Source organism: Diceros bicornis, chromosome 5, assembly GCF_020826845.1.
Source record: "Diceros bicornis minor isolate mBicDic1 chromosome 5, mDicBic1.mat.cur, whole genome shotgun sequence".
Classification (NCBI taxonomy): Eukaryota; Metazoa; Chordata; class Mammalia; order Perissodactyla; family Rhinocerotidae; genus Diceros; species Diceros bicornis.
Window position 1 is genome coordinate 54705429 of NC_080744.1, and position 15055 is coordinate 54720483.

General features: G+C 36.5%; 1 long non-coding RNA gene across 7 annotated transcripts in view; it reads right to left on the reverse strand.

Annotated features, from left to right (window-relative positions):
• The window catches only part of LOC131406136 (uncharacterized), a 107787-nt gene that overhangs the window by 31278 nt on the left and 61454 nt on the right, over window positions 1–15055 (reverse strand). The window lies entirely within an intron of this gene.

Genomic DNA, 15055 nt, shown 5'->3' on the forward strand with positions numbered 1-15055 from the left:
AGAGATAAAGGAAGTGTCTAAAGATCCGTGTCTTTCTAGTAGAAAAAGCAGCAAAAATGTGAGTTGGAGTTTAATAAAGCCAGAGTGGCTAGCAGCAAGGAGGAGGGTGGTTACCTGACAGCAACTCTGCATGTTATATATGGTTATCTAGCCTTGGGCCAGCAGGGATGGGAAAGCTGACCTGGCACCACCCTTAGACATGGGCAAGAAGGGACCCTGCCTTGGGTCAATGCTTTAGAGAAATCTCTCATATACACACACACACACACACAAAATACATATACACACATAGATTAAAGACATGTACTCAGCACCAGCGAGCATGACCATACCCTACACAACCACTCTCATGACTAACTCCATTAAGGCCCCAGGGAAACACTTGTGCCAAACAGCATCTGAACAAGGGTGATGAAGTAGATATGGTGAGGTTTGGGTTATTGGAGATGGATATTGCTTTAGAAGGTAGGGAGGATTTGAGGGGTGGAAATCTTTAGATAAAAGAACAGATAAATTAATCAACTTGTTAAATCCTTTTCTTCGGAGTGAACGTAATAGGTTGTCACACCATATGGTATTGCTCAGTCGTCTCAGGCGTCCATTTTTTTTGCTTCAGTTTATGTCCAATTTGTGGTTCTGGAGGGACTCACAAATTAGTACAGTATCTGCAACAGATGCACATGGCTGCAGAGAAAATTTTCCAATATTGAACAATTCATATTGTGTTACATTCACAGATCTGCAGTCTTAATACATCATATGCGAAGTGTGATATCTATTGATTCTTTACATTAGAAACTCGAGAGACTTGAGTGCTAGAGTTACAAATGATTTTATATTATACAAATATGATAATCACAAAATTTAATATTACATTAGAAAGTTTCAGTTTCTTGAAATAAGAAACTGAATTAAGCGTATAATTTTGATAGGCAAATATTTACATGTCTAATTTGAATTCACTTGTAATTTATTTTTTGATCTATTAGATCATTAATGTTAATAGAAAACAAATTATGTGAACATCTTGATTACTACATAAGTGATTTTTCTGAAATGAAGGCAAGAAAAATAAATTTTGTGAAATAAATGTATAATAATTTATGAATTATTTAAATCTTTATTCTATGTCTAGCCAACCCTCACTAACCTATCAAAAGAATACCCAGACTTGTGTGATAATAATTAACACTTCAGTTGTTTTTACTTTTCTGCCAACTTTCAGTTATATATAGTTTTACACATAATTCTCTACTTTGTTGTATAAAGGTACATTTTTCGAAGTTGGGGGATAGAACATATTTTATGTGCCAGTTTGTAGGCTTGATCCATAATTTTAATTGATGTATAATTTATAATACGTGGATATAGGTTGATCCCACTTTTGTTCTTGCCCCAGCCACCACCACGTGGTGGGCAGACTTGCCTAAATTTCAAGGGGGTTGAAGTGCCCAGGTTGGTGACAACTCCTGAGTCAAAGATGAAATTATATTAGATATTTAAAGAAATGTCTATTACATGAATTGTGAAAATTATACATGTCAAAACTTTCACTAGGATGCAGTAAAAGTGGTATTTTATACATTTAAGTACTTATGTTAGAAAAGGATAAAAGATGAAAATTAATGAGTGGTGTCCAATTAAAAAGTTTTAAAATGTAGAACAGAATAAACTCAAAAATGTAGAAAGAAGGAGATAATAAAGGTCAAAAGAGTAATCAATGAAAAGGAAAACATATGAAAGATAGAATAAAAGAGCCCAAAGTTGTTTCTTGTAAAAGACTAATCATACAGAGAAATTTTGGTAACATTGATTAAGAAAAGAAAATAGAAATGATCAATATAAAAGAAAGGGAAACATAACTATACATACAGCTGAAATTTAAAAATATAATTAAGGAATATGATGAACAGTTTCATACCAATTGATTTAAACAATTAGATGTAATGGACAAATTCCTGAAAAAATATAACTTAGCAAAAACGGACTCAATAAGATATAGAAAGCTTATATTGTTCCTTAATTATAAAAGAAATCAGAACGTTGGTTAAAAATCTTCCCATAAAGAAAACACCAGTTGAGTTCTAACAGACCAAGCTAATATTAAACTTCTCTAGAAAATACAGAAAGAGGAGACACTTCCGAACTAATTTCATAAGGTTTATATAACTTTATACCAAAACCAGGCAGGGACAGATTGAGAATGGAAGATTATAGGACTTTTATGGAATTTAAAGTCCAGAAATTTTCTTTCTTTTCAAGAAATTTGATGTATATTCAATTAAATATTTTTAAAATTCTGTTTGATTAAAAAATTTTAGCTTGAATCCATCCAGAATTTATTTAGATATGTGACGTGAGATGAACACACACACACACACATTTCTCAAATAGCTAACCTACTACAGTTCTCTCACTATATAGTAAATAATCTTTTCCATTTAGTAAAAGTGAAGATTTTATTACTGGGAATTTTTATTAACACATGCTGACTCAGTTACTTTGGGTTTATCCCTGGTAAACTCTGATAAAAAAGATTTTGATGCTGCCACTAAAAAAAAAAAAAAAAAAAAATGTGAGCGAGAAGCAATGATTCAATTTAAGTTAAATTTAGTTTTAAAATTAGCCCACTTTATTTGAAGAGCTTATGTCAATAACTTACTATCCACCTATCTTTTTAATTACCACAGTGACAGTTTAACTACCATGGACAATTAAAACAGTTAGTATTATTTTGAGTTTTTTATGTTACAGTAGATTATTTCACATTAAATGTTAAATACCTATCAGTTTTCATTTCCTGTTAATAAATTTCCACATTCATCAACCTCAAATATTATAACATTTTCTAACACACACACACAGAAGGAGAGAGAGAGAGAAAGAGAGAAAGACAGAGAGTGAGATAGAGGGAGAGAGAGACTCACAGGGAGAGAGGGAGAGAGAGAGAGAAAGGAGGGAGGGAGCCCAAGCAAACTGTTTTAGGCTTTTGCAGGAAAATTATTCAGGCAGCTGATGTCTCGTCGGCTTGGAGTTCTGATTGATGAGAGACAACACAATAAATAATCTATTTACTAACTCCTAACAGCTAAATAATGCCCTTATTTTTCACCATAACTGAATTGCCAATACTGTATTGACAAAGTGTCACAGGGCTGGAGCTAAGCTGACCTTGTGTCACCATTTTTCTTTCTATAGCATCAATGAAGACCCGAGAAAAGACCCCTTATTACTCTGATTAATGGAAGGCCCTAAAGGTTACCAGTGAACTTGGTTGTATTTATTTATTTACACTTAATTCACTGGTAAAGGGTGGAGGGATGGAACTCACTGGGTAATGGAAAACACAGTAATTTTTTTCTTCTCTCCCACTTTGTCTACGTAAATGACTGCTTTGCATACTGCAGGGTGCTTACTGGTGCAGGCAGCCTCCGGTCCCCATTCCAAATGGCTGGAATTGAGTGTGTGTGTCACAGAAGTGGAATCTTCCCAGGGCTGAGCACAGAGTCTCACTCCATAAATATTTGTTAATATGGCTTGGAGACCACAGACCCCACAAAGTAGATGGTGGCAGGGGGTAACCTTCTACAGTTCTCAAGAAAGCAACCCGTGTAATCTCTCTTTGATTATGCCTTCCAAAAACAATGTTCAATGCCAGTTAAAAAAAAAATTCTTTAGTCTATGTTTATCCAGTGGCAAGATGATCTTCTGATCTTCACCTCCGCCGAAACTCTTTTAGTTCAGGTCTACACGTGTGATGCCTCTGAAGTCATCTCCTGTCTCTAATATGATCCTCCTCTGGATTCCGCAGCCAGAGGGGCTCTCCAAAACCCAGCTCTGACCACGTCCTTCTCTTAGTTAAAAACTCTCAAGAACCCAATAATTTACAGATAAAGCCTAAACTTCTTGACATTTTAAAATGTTTTCTGCCTTTGACTTGTGTACTCCGCCCTCCTTTTTCCTATTGACAAACTCTTTGTCTTTTAAAACTCATCTCAGACATCATATTCCCAGTGAAGCCATCCTTGTCTCCCCGGAGTGAGTTAGACGTTGCTTACTTTGTGTCCCCATCCCTGGGTACCTAAGGCTACTGCAGCTCTCATCACACCACGTGGCAAACACTCACGTGTCTACTTCCTCCAGTCCCCACAGCCCCACTTCCTCCTTGAAACCCCCAAACGCACAGTGCTCCCAATTCCGTTCTGTCTTATTTGTCTGCTTGGTTTATATCTTCAAAGTCTTGTCTCCCAGATAGACCATAAAGTCCTTTGGTATGAGTTTCTATCATATTTTTAAACTAGCAAGTTCTTGGGCTCAGAATAGTTGTTTATTATGAGTCTGGAATGGAGTAAATCTTGAAGGTGTGTAGAAATCTAACTTTAAAATGTGTGTGTGTGTGTGTGTATGTATATGAGAGAGGGAAGTTCTTATTTTTTTTACCAATGTGTGCTCCCTCAAGATATACATCTTTTTGCAGATTGCACTGCAGCAGAAAAACAATTCAAAAGAATGACAAGCTCTTTGAAGCACTATGGGAATATTCACTTATCAAACGAGCTCAATTACATTTCTTAATAATGATTAAGATATATCTGGACCTTCATATGAACAAAAATTTGGTTGCTGGGGTGGAATTTTATAGTTATATCACTATAAATTTATACCCACCATATAAAAATTGTCAATGTATATAATTAACTACCAAAATATTCCCTAGGGTTAACTGTCAACTGAATTAACTAAGCAACACACTTAAGTTTTAATTATCCATTTTAGGGCCTGTAGAATTAGGTGCAGAAAGCAGGGATAATTTCATATAAAAAAGCCTCTTCTCAACTTTTAGTTTCACATGAAATTCTAAATACACGAATATATACTTCCCAATGAAATCTTTCTCCCTCCTTGTCTCTCTCTCTTCCTTCGTTCTCTCCTTTCTTCTTGTAGTTTTGTGACTTATCTTTTGATAGCAAAATGTAAACACTTATAGACAAGGATATTTGTCAAGGAGACATTGCCAGCTGTTCCAAAGCCTCGATTTTATTTAAAAAATCAACTCTTTCCAAATTTTCAATATTATTTTAAGAATGTTTATTGGAAAAATCTCTCAGCTACCTGTGATTTGAGTTCTTTTAATTATATTAAAAATAATCTTATTCAAATAGTTATAAGTTCATAAATTTGTGAAAGCATTTGGTTGTGGTTGTTAAATAATACCTAACTCAAAATGTTGCTATACATCTTTTAAAATCTTTGAGTGTGGCTAATCTATTCACAATTGTCTTGTGCCTTCCCCAACACACACACACATACACACACACACACACACACACACACATTCTGACTGAACTAATAAATCGATAAAATACCACACACTTGGCTGTGCCTAAGCCACATCTGGCCATGAAGCTTCAGAATAAATTATGGAAGAGGCAGTTTATTTAAAAAGAATGAAGCTATTCTGACATTTTAACTGATGGTTATTTGATGTACTCTGCAACAGTAATTGACTTGATACCAAGCCACTGGTCATCCGAACACTGAATAAGTTGAAAATAAAATGTGTAAGATAACAAAGAGTACTAGACTGTTTTCCAGCTCTCATTCTGAAATCCTTGTTGGGTTCAGTTACCTGCCTTGAATGCACATACTGATCAAATAAACTGAAGAATGAATATATCTCCTTTTCTTTTCATGTTAGAGAACGAATCTAAGAGATTTTGAAAAGATTACCTCAAGTATTTGAAGAAACTGACATCTATGTTTGCATCTCATTAAAAAAAAAGAAGTGAGGATTAACATGTTTTGATTAGGAAAGTTCTGTGACTTGGCAGCTTCTTAAACCATAGGACTCACTTTTGTATAGGTCCATACCCTACCAAGGGACATTATCACTCCCTAACCCCAGGCAGTAGTTGAGAACTCTAGTGACCAAGGTTTGACATTCAGCTGTGTGGCCTTAAATAAGTCATTTAACCTCTGAGTGCTTCATTTTCGGTGTTGGTAAAAAGGAAATAGTAATATCCCCTTCAATGGGTCATTTAGAGAATTAAATGAAATAACGTATATGAAAGCGCTTTGTAAAATATTATACCATCAAACTGCAAAACTATCAAAAGTGTGTTATTATTATTACACTTCTATAGGATATTATTCCTCAAACCACTTTTTCCTCAATGTGTTCTGCTAACATAGTGTGTGATATCTATTTAGGCTCATGAGAAGAGGGAGATGTTACTTCTCTCTAGACCTATAATAGCCTTAGGTGTCTACCTTTATAATAGCATTTAACAAACATGGTTTTCTTGACTTCAGTATTCTCTAAGCTTTTTTGATCAGTTATCTCATAAATAAAAATTTAGAGGGAGCATGTAACCTAATATGTTTATATGTAATACATCTATATATTTATTTTATAAATTTATAGATTTATATATTATTACATATTCAAATAATAGTAATTTAAAAATAATGGAAGAGACTTTGGGTTTATATACGGTGACATAAAGCCAGCACTCCTTCCTTCTCTTCTTGGAAACTATTCAAAAGCAACAAGGAGAATGAGAAAGAAAAAGACAAACTCCATTTCTGACACAAACAAAAAATAGCTAGAACTCCAAACTATAAAATAAGTGAAAGGGTTGCCAAAAGTTGTGGAGATTCTTCAGGAATGCCTGAAGAGAGAAGACACTGCAGCACAGATCTTGGAAAAACACAAAATACACTTTTCAAAGTGTGAAGATTTTTCAGAGGTGAAGGTTTACCCTGAGGTGTGAAACCTAATGCCTTGTATGCAACAATAGAAATAGGGTGCATAGGCTGGTGGTAAGAGCACCTTTGTACCTGGTTTTATCCCAAGAAGAAAAAGTGAGGCCAAAAGAGAAATCACAGAGAAAAGCTGCATGTGTAGGAAGCAGTCTACCTCTGCCAGAGGGGGAGAAACCTAACTTTGCTTTGGAAAAACCTCAAAGCTGCTAAACCCCACTGACTCAAGAGAAACAAACTTATGCACAAAACTCTGCAACCTAAGAAAAGTCCCAGTTGGCCTTGGCTCTTCCTCAACATGAACTTTTGCAAATATCTGGTTGGGGAAAAACTCATACAGCAAAGATGAAAAATCAAAAAGAAACAATCAGAGGATCAATAGAAGCACAGGAAAAGAATCAAACAAATGGCAGACAAGCACAAAAAGATAATGCCACAGGTTAGAGGAAAATTATGACCAAACTTTTTGCCAAAAATTTAAAAAGCTTGGTGAAGCAATTGATTGTATGAAGGAAGAACACAAATCAGAGATGCAAGAGCTCCACGAAGAGATCCTGAAGCAACAGAGGAGGAAGCGATGTGTGATCTGGCAGAGCTGACGAAAAAGGTTGAAGGAAAAAATAAAACCATCACAGAAATTAAAGTCAGATTGGAAGAAGCACCAGAGAGACCAGATGCTGCTAAAAACAAAGTGGGGAAAGGAGGATAGAAATGGGAGGTGGGGATAGAGGAAGGAAGAAAGGAAGACGAATGAAGTAAAATGAAGAAAGAGTCAAAAGGATAAAAAGGAAGAAGATATAGAGGATAGGCAGAGGAAATTGTACATACACCTATGTATACTTGGGGTTGCGGAAGAAGAAAATATTGAATCATAACAAAATACTTGCAATATAATTCAAGAAAACTTACTTGAAATAAAAGAAATTTGTATCTACCTAAGAAAGGACACACCATATTCCAGGGAAAACTGACTCAGAATAGCCAACACTGAGATGTGTCCTAGTAAAGTTATTGGACTGCAAGACAGCAACACGACAAGAACAACAACATTCTCTGGGCAGCTAGGCAAAGAGTCAATTATGAGAAAAAAAGGGCATGCTGGCCTTACACTTTGCCACAGCAGCAATCAATGCTCGACCGACTTCCAAGTCAGAGGAGTAACACCTACGATATCCTCAAGAAAAGAATGTGTAACCTAAAGATGTTATTTGGGTATAAGGACAACAGGCAAATACTCTTGAACCTGCAAGAATTCAGAGAATATTGTTCCCATAAGCCCTTCTTGAAGAATAGCCTAGAGGACAAACTTTAGCCAATCAAGGTATGAGAGAAAAGAGACCAACATGAGCACTGAATGTATTAGCACTAAGATGAAAACAAATGCGATTTGGATTATAGAGCAGAAAGTAAATACTATGTGCCCAAAAATGCAGACATGATATAAGTAATGTAAGTTGGGAGGGTAAGGGTGAAAGAAGCTGGAAAGTAAAAGTTAGGCAAATTGACACACAAAAACCCATGATGTGGTTTCCTCATCTCTAACAATTGCTGGTTAAGGAGATCATTTTAATATTGACAAATCAATTAATATAGGCAAGAGTATATCTAATAGTACAAAAAAAGAAGAACACTAAGAAAGATGAAATAATTCACAAGAACTGGAGGTGGGAAAGAGAATGGGGAGAAAAAAGAAATATGTACAATTCTTTATGCTCTAAGTAAGTAATGTATATTGCCTAAAGAAATTGAGGATTCATTATCAAATAAACTTAAAATTTAAGGGTAGTCACTTGTAAAAAATATAAAACTTTATGTTTATCATGAAAAAATGCACAAATAGGTAAAGAAATAGGACATATGTTGAAAAATTTTCACAAAACTATAAAATAGAAAACAATATAAAATATGACAGAAGTAAGGTAAAACTTATCTGTCATACTAGTAAATATAAATGGAGTCACTTCACCTAGTAAAAGAAAATAACTTTTAGAAGTTATTTTGGAAAATAACTTTGTGAAGCAAATCTAAACTCTATGTCATACATAAGAGACACTCCCAAAGCAAAGTGATTCAGAAAGTTTGAAAACAAAGGATGAGTAAAATACACCAGGCAAATGCAAACAAAAAGAAAACAAGTTAGTCATCTTAATGTCAGACAAAGTTGAATACAAGACAAAGAGCATTAAATGAGTCAAAAATGGGTTTCTTATTTTGTTGAAAAGTACAATTAACAGTAGATAGAAGTACTGAATAATACAGCATCAATATTTATAAAGATAAATCTACAGGAAATACAAAGATTAAAAGAAACACTTCCACCGTATTCTATCCATTAGAAGTGAGTCACTAAATCCAGCCCATATGCAAAGGGAGGGGAATTAGATTCCACCTCTCAAAGGGTTTGAAGGCTAAATTATAAAAACACACCGTCGTCCTCACACAGTGACGTCAGCATCATGGCGAAGTGAGTTTTCCCGTGAACTCTTCCCCCGACAAGATACAACAAAAGGAACAGTCAGAGACCAACAACGGAATCCCAGACAGTGAAAAGCTAGAGCGGAAAGATCCACACTGCCGCACATCTGAGAGCGGATCGTGCTGGGCCCCCGGAGGAAGTGGGGAGAGGTAAGGAGAACTCCTCTCCCTCCGCATCAGATCAGCGATCCCGGTCCACGCGGCTCCCAGAGAGGGGGGAGGGGCGGCCCTCGGCGGGGAAACCGTAGCTCTTCGGGCTCTCTCAGCCATTGGGAAACTCCCGCACAGAGGACTCAGAAGAGCCACAGGGCTACCATCAACATCTGAGCACCCCAGAGAGCGGATAAAGAGGGGCAAACGAGAAGCCTCCCACATCAGGGACCCAGAGGGCAAAAGAGAGCTCCCCCCTCCCCACAAACCGGACCCTGCAGCTCAACCGACCAGACCAGACCTAGCGATCCGCGGCAGACCAGACCAAGAGATCTGCGACAGACCAGACCAAGTGATCTGCGGCAGATCTGATCAAACGACTGGACCCGTGGATTGCAGTGGGAAAAAAAACAAAAAACAAAAAACAAAACTGCGGATCACAGCAGAAAAACCGTATAGTATAGTGTATGTGTAGTGTTAGACTACACAGCCCTTTACCACCAGACAGTGGCGGCAGGTGGAAATTGCAACCAGGGATTTCCAGGATGAGGAAAAACAAAACCAACACAGGAACCACAATGCAAAAATATATGAAATCACCAGACCAGAAACAAAATGACAAGCACCCAGAAATCAACCCCGAAGACACAGAAATCCATAAACTAAATGACAGAGATTTCAAAATAGCTATCATAAAAACTCTCAACAAAATACGAGACAACACAGACAAACAATTCAATGAGATTAGGAGTTTCTTCACAAAAGAGATTGAAATCATAAAGAAAAACCAATCAGTGCTGATGGAGATGAAGAACACAATGGAGGAGATAAAGGAGAATCTGGAATCTTTAAAGAACAGAGCTGACAATATGGAGAAAAGAATTAGCACTTTAGAGGATAGGAATACAGATATACTCCAGATGGAAGAGGAGAGAGAACTAAGACTAAAAAGAAATGAAGAAAGACTCCGAGAAATATCTGACTCTATTAGAAAATGTAACATAAGAATTATACGTATTCCTGAGGGAGAAGAGAGGGAAAGAGGAACAGAGAGCCTATTCAAGGAAATAATAGTTGAGAATTTCCCAAATCTGGGGAAGGAGCAGGAAATACCAGGAAGCGAAGCCAACAGGACACCTATATATATTAACAGACAAAGGCCTTCACCACGACACCTAGTGGTAAGGCTAGCCAGGGTCAACGACAAAGAAACAATATTAAGGGCAGCTAGACAAAAACAAAAAATAACGTACAAAGGAACTCCCATCAGGCTCTCAGCGGATTTCTCAACAGAAACTTTACAGGCTAGAAGTGACTGGAATGATATATTCAAAATACTGAAAGACAAAAACTTTCAGCTAAGAATACTCTATCCAGCAAAAATATCCTTCAAATATGATGGAGAAATAGTAACTCTCCCAGATAAACAAAAGCTAAGGGAGCTCATGGCCACGAGACCCCCACTACAAGAAATACTCAACAAGGCCCTCAGGCCTGAAAAAAGAAGAGAAAGGGAACACAAAGCTTGGAGCAAGGAGAAAAGTAGGTAGACAAACTCAGAAATATAGTAGATCTTTACTGGAATAGGTTAACAACCACTTAAATACTAAATTCAAAGATCAAAGGAAGAAACTCACCAAAAATAAATTTAACCTCATCACTGTAAACACACAGCCACAACACAAGATAGAATAAGGTATAACAAGAACAACTTAGAAGGGGAAGAGGAAAGTGATTGAATTGATTTAGTATAAGGAAATAGGAGGCCATCAGATAATGGACTATCTCATACACAAGATTTTTTGCCCAAACCTCAAGGTAACCACTAAACAAATAATCAAAACAAAACCACATATGATAAACAAAGAGAAAACTAGAAGAGTCATAAGACAGAACAACCAAACTGAATTGGCAGTCCGAAACAAATGGGACAAGAAACAAAGGAAATGCAAAAGAACCAGAAAATAAGCAACAAAACAGCAACATTAAGCCCTCATATTTCAATAATTACCCTAAATGTAAATGGATTGAACTCTCCAATCAAAAGATACAGAGTGGCAGGATGGATTAAAAAGCAAGACCCAACAATATGCTGCCTTCAGGAAACACATCTTAGCACTAAAGACAAGCACAGGCTCAGAGTGAAAGGATGGAAGACAATACTCCAAGCTAATGGCAAACAAAAGAAAGCAGGTGTTGCCATACTCATATCAGACAAAGTAGACTTCAAGATAAAACAGGTTAAGAAAGACAAAGAAGGGAAATATATAATGATAAAAAGGACACTCCATCAAGAAGACACATCACTTATAAATATATATGCACCCAACATAGGAGCACCAATGTACATAAAGCAACTATTAACAAACCTAAAAGGAGAAATCAACAACAAGACAATAATAGTAGGGGATCTTAACACCCCACTTACAACAATGGATAGATCATCCAGACAAAAGGTCAATAAAGAAATAGTAGACTTAAATGAAAAACTGGACGAGATGGACCTAGTAGACATATACAGAGCACTCCATCCAAAAACAGCTGACTACACATTCTTCTCAAGCGCGCATGGAACATTCTCTAGGATAGACCATATGTTGGGAAACAAAGCAAGCCTCAATAAATTTAAGAAGATTGAAATCATAACAAGCATCTTTTCAGACCATAAGGCTATGAAACTGGAAATGAACCATGAAAAAAAAACTGGGAAAGTGACAAAAATGTGGAGATTAAACAACATGCTACTGAACCACCAATGGATCATTTATGAAATTAAAGGAGAAATCAAAAACTATCTGGAAACAAACGAAAATGATAATATGCCATATCAAACCATATGGGATGCAGCAAAAGCGGTCCTAAGAGGGAAACTCATAGCGATACAAGCCCACCTTAACAAACAAGAAAAAGCCCAAATAGGCAACCTTAAATTACACCTAACAAAACCAGAAAAAGAAGAACAAACAAAGCCCAAAGCCAGCAGAAGGAGAGAAATAATAAAAATCAGAGCAGAAATAAATGAAATTGAGACCAAAAAAACAGTAGAAAGGATTAATGAAACAAAGAGTTGGTTCTTCGAGAAGATAAACAAAATCGACAAACCCTTAGCCAGGCTTACTAAGAAAAAAAGAGAAAAGGCTCAAGTAAATAAAATTAGAAATGAAAGAGGAGAAATTACAATGGATACCACGGAAATACAGAGGATTATAAGAGAATACTATGAGAAATTATATGCCAACAAATTGGACAATCTAGAAGAAATGGATAAATTCTTAGACTTATACAACCTCCCAAAATTGAACCAAGAAGAAATGGAGAATCTGAATAGACCAATAACAAGTAAAGAGATTGAAATAGTAATCAAAAACCTCCCAAAAAATAAAAGTCCAGGACCAGATGGCTTCTCCAGTGAATTTTACCAAACATTCAAAGAAGATTTAATACCCATCCTTCTCAAACTATTCCAAAAAATAGAGGAAAATGGAACACTTCCTAAATCATTCTACGAGGCCAACATCACCCTGATACCAAAACCAGACAAAGACAATACAAAGAAAGAAAATTACAGGCCAATATCACTGATGAACATTGATGCAAAAATCCTCAACAAAATATTGGCAAACCGAATACAACAATACATTAAAAAGATCATACACCATGATCAAGTGGGATTTATACCAGGGACGCAGGGATGGTTCAACATCCGCAAATCAATCAACGTGATACCTCACATCAACAAAACAAAGAATAAAAACCACATGATCATCTCAATAGATGCAGAGAAGGCATTTGACAAGCTACAACATCCATTTATGATAAAAACTCTCAATAAAACGGGAATAGAAGGAAAATACCTCAACATAATAAAGGCCATATATGACAAACCCACAGCCAACATCATACTCAACAGGGAAAGACTGAAAGCCATTCCTCTGAGAACAGGAACGAGGCAGGGCTGCCCACTCTCACCACTCCTGTTCAACATAGTACTGGAGGTTTTGGCCAGAGCAATTAGGCAAGAAAAAGGAATAAAAGGAATCCAAATAGGTAACGAAGAAGTGAAACTCTCACTATTTGCAGATGACATGATTGTATATATAGAAAACCCTAAAGAATCTGTTGGAAAACTGTTAGAAACAATCAACAACTACAGCAAAGTTGCAGGGTACAAAATCAATCTACAAAAATCAGTTGCATTTCTGTATGCTAATAATGAACTAACAGAAAGAGAGCTCAAAAAGATAATACCATTTACAATCACATCAAAAAGAATAAAATACCTAGGAATACATCTTACCAAGGAGGTGAAGGACCTATACAATGAGAACTACAATACATTATTGAAAGAAATCCGTGATGACATAAAGAAATGGAAAGACATCCCATGCACGTGGATTGGAAGAATAAACATAGTTAAAACGTCTATATTACCTAAAGCAATCTACAGATTCAATGCAATCCCGATCAGAATCCCAACGACATTCTTCACGGAAATAGGAAAAAGAATACTAAAATTCACATGGGGCAACAAAAGACCCTGAATAGCTAAAGCAATCCTAAGAAAAAAGAACAAAGCAGGAGGCATCACAATCCCTGACTTCAAAACATACTACAAAGCAATAGTAATCAAAACAGCACGGTACTGGTACAAAAACAGACACACAGATCAATGGAACAGAATTGAAATCCCAGAAATAAAACCACACATATACGGACAGCTAATTTTCGACAAAGGAGCTAAGAACATACAATGGAGAAAGGAAAGTCTCTTCAATAAATGGTGTTGGGAAAACTGGACAGCCACATGCAAAAGAATGAAAGTGGACCATGTGCTATCGCCATTCACAAAAATTAGCTCAAAATGGATCAAAGACCTGAAGGTGAGACCTGAAACTATAAAACTCATAGAAGAAAATATAGGCAACACACTATTTGACATTGGTTTTAAAGGAATCTTTTCGATGACATGCCTACCCAGACTAGGGAAACTAAAGAAAAAATGAACAAGTGGGACTTTATCAGATTAAAGAGCTTTTATAAGACTAATGAAACCAGAATCAAGATGAACAGACAACCAACCAGCTGGGAGAAAATATTTGCAAAACATACATCTGACAAGGGGTTGATCTCCATAATATATAAAGAACTCACACAACTGAACAACAAAAAAAACAAACAACCCGATCAAAAAATGGGCAGAGGAAATGAACAGACACTTCTCCAAGGAAGATATACAGATGGCCAGTAGGCACATGAAAAGACGCTCAACGTCACTAATCATCAGGGAAATGCAAATCAAAACAACACTAAGATACCACCTCACGCCCGTTAGAATGGCTATAATCACCAAGACAAAAAACAACAAATGTTGGAGAGGATGTGGAGAAACAGGAACCCTCATACACAGCTGGTGGGAATGCAAATTGGTGCAGGCTCTATGGAAAACGGTATGGAGATTCCTCAAAGAATTAAAAATAGAGATGCCCTATGATCCAGCCATCCCACTACTGGGAATCTATCCAACGCACCTGAAATCAACAATCCAAAGAGGCTTATGCACCCCTATGTTCATTGCAGCATTATTCACCATAGCCAAGAAGTGGAAGCAACCTAAGTGTCCCTCGACTGACGATTGGATTAGGAAAATGTGGTATATATATACAATGGA